The sequence below is a fragment of the Bufo bufo genome, chromosome 1 (genome assembly GCF_905171765.1).
Source record: "Bufo bufo chromosome 1, aBufBuf1.1, whole genome shotgun sequence".
NCBI classification, from domain to species: Eukaryota; Metazoa; Chordata; class Amphibia; order Anura; family Bufonidae; genus Bufo; species Bufo bufo.
The window spans coordinates 799,969,347-799,972,627 of NC_053389.1; positions in this window are offsets into that span (position 1 = coordinate 799,969,347).

Sequence of the window (3,281 nt, forward strand, 5' to 3'; positions counted from 1 at the left end):
AGAATCCACTAAATTACCTACTATGGAATCCACTAAATTGTTTACTACAGAATCCATTGAATTAACTACTATGGAATCCAACTGAATTACCCACTACCGAATCCACTGAATTACCTGCTACAGTAAAATCCACAGATTACTACTACAGAATCCACTAAATTACCTACAACAGAATCCACAGAATTATCTACTACAGAATCCACAGAATTATCTACTACAGAATTACCTACTATGGAATTCACTGAATTACCTACTACAGAATCCACTAAATTACCTAATATGGAATCCACTTAATTATCTACTACAGAATCCACTGAATTACCTACTACAGAATCCACTGAATTACATACTTCAGAATCCACTGAATTACATACTGTACAATCACAGATTACCTCATTAAAAACATTTTTTTATACTGTATTGCACCACATGTAGGGTTTAGAGCGTTACTGATGTGGCTGTGAATGGCTGAAAACAGTAGCGCTATTCCGAGTGCTGCTGTTTTATTACTGATCGTTATGTGGCTACATGATTTTGCTGGGAAACAACTGATCCTAAATCATGGACAATTACATGTTCACTTCGATCTCTGGGATCGAATAAGATTTCCTTAAAGGAGGAGTCATCACTATGATAGACCTAGTCATCCTAGGCCAGTGATGGCTAACCTTGGCACTCCAGCTGTGGTAAAACTACAGTACAACTCCCAAGATGCCCCCCTTGCTCGGTTGCTCTCAGAACTCTATAGAAATAAATGGAGCATTCTGGGAGTCGTAGTTTCACCACAGCTGGAGTGCCAAGGTTAGCCATTACTGTCCTAGGCCATCAGTAGGATAGTCTCACAGCTATACTGAAGGGTACAATTCTGCTAAATAAAACGATCCAAAGTGGCAAATATGATGCCATAAAAAGCCTGTTTTGTGGAGTCAAGTGATCTATCATCTGATCTTCTTCAGCCAGGCACTAATGTCTCCATAGAAATGGGGGTTCCATCCATAGTTGGTTGAGCAATCAGCTGAAACAAAATTCAGATGTTATCACAGTGGGAAGTTCCAGCCATGACATATATTCAAGTTCTGTGGTTTATAGGAGGCGTTAATATTTGTATCCACAAGGGTTAGAGCATCAAACCCATCCTATCGGAGCTGCCAGAGCACAAGAGCACTGACTGGGGATAATTTGGAAGTAGACATAGGGATCATAGTCATTAAATGTGACATCTGTGGCTCGTCTGAGATATGTACCATGATACCGTAAATTAATATTTTACCAATAAACTTCTCCTCATTGTTTTTTATTCAGCTTCATTCTGTTTAAATGGAGGAACTTTTGATGGAATGGAGTGTAAATGTACTGCTGACTATTTGGGGGCGAACTGTGAGATCCTTGTGGTCAGACCAGGTACAGTATACAGAGATCCGTGGCTTATAAATTACTATATATGGTATGGAATGTCTCATGTAATAATAGTTATTGTCTCGAAAAACTGTAGCTTATAAACCTAGGGGCACATTTATAAAGACCGGCATTCAGACCAGTGGTGTATCTTGGTTTTGTGCTGCCCTAGGCAAGACTAAACTCGGACACCCCCCTAATATAAATTTGACCCACCCCTTCCTGTCAAGACCAAACCCCTTCCTCTGTAAACCCCACCCCTTCCTATTTAGGCTCCACCCTTTCCTGTTAGAGCTTCACATCTTCCTTTCTGTATTTAAAAGTGAATAACGAAGGCCAATATTTTGTGTTTTCTGTACCAAATGTTGCATCTATTATTTTAAGAGAATCTTTACATATAATAATATAAAGTGTAAATTCAACCACTTTACAAAGATCAGTCATCCAGGTCAACTATACTATATTGATCACAGACACTCAAATTGTTTGAATTAGCACGTGGTCAGTCCACATGAGCAGTAACAGCACCAAGGCTTCAACAGCTGTTATGGACCTGCATACACAATTTGGTCATTCATACAAGACAATGCCACTGTACATATCAACACATCCAGTCATTACATTACTTTAGCCATAGCACCGACTTTCAACACCATTTACTTACATCAATTAATTCATCCTGAAACTGACACGATGAGGTTTTTAATAACTTAGATAACTTCAATTAAATATATAAATATATTAAACTGAAATGCAACTAGTTGAATACAACAAATAAAACTGTAAACATTTCTGTTCACTTGAATGGAGCTTAGCCCCGCCCAGGCCAGTTGATAACTAGTCGTGACGTCACTGGGCCGGCGAGGTAAACAGTGAGAAGGCCGCGGCGCTGCTGGAGCGCCGCTGCCTTCTCAAAACAATGTTCGGTGGGGGTCCTGAGTGTCGGACCCAGGCCGATCAGAAGCTGTTGATCTATCCAGAGGTAGATCATTAGTTAACCCCTTAAGGACACATGACGTATCGGAACGGCATGTTTCCCGAGTCCTTAGGACACATGACGTACCGGTACGTCATGTGTTGTTCCGATCACTGCCGCCCGGCCGGCTGTGATCGGAACAAGGTGCCTGCTCAAATCATTGAGCAGGCACCTCGGCTAAATGCGCGGGGGGGTCCCGTGACCCCCCGATGTCCGTGATCGCAACAAGCCGCAGGTCAATTCAGACCTGCGGTTTGTTGCGCTTTCTGCAGTTTCTGATCGCTGCGGTCCCTGACCGCGGCGATCAGAAACTTTAGAGTGGCGAAAATATATATTTATCACCCCCCCTGCACCTCTGAATGATTTTAGCCTGGTGGGAGGTGCAGGGGGGGTTTTGCGGGCGGTTGGGGCGGTGCGGGAGGCGGGCAGTGCGGCAGGCGGGATCGCGATCCCCCGCCCGCCTCCCATTGAATAATCGTTGGTGTACAGTGGGTATACCAGGGTGCTAGCACATTGCTGGCACCCTGGTATAAACGGCTGACATCGGTGATGCGATGTCAGCCGTTTAACCCTTTCCATACAGCGGTCCGTACGGACCGCTGTATGGAAAAAGTTAACAGTAAGAGGGAGCTCCCTCTCCGATCGGGGGGCTGCTGTGCCTTTGCAGCCCCCCGATGGGAGAGAGAGAGAGCTCCCAGACAGCCCCCCGCCAGCCCCGATCTCACCCTTCCCCGTCTGCGCAGTTGTGGCAGACGGGGAAGGTTCCCATGGCAACAGGACGCCGTCTCAGGCGTCCTGCTGTCCATGGTGCTGAACAGATCTGTGCTGAAAGCATAGATCTGTTCAGTGTAAGTAAAATACAGTGCAGTACCCTATATAGAGTATAGTACTGTATTATAAAGACATCAGA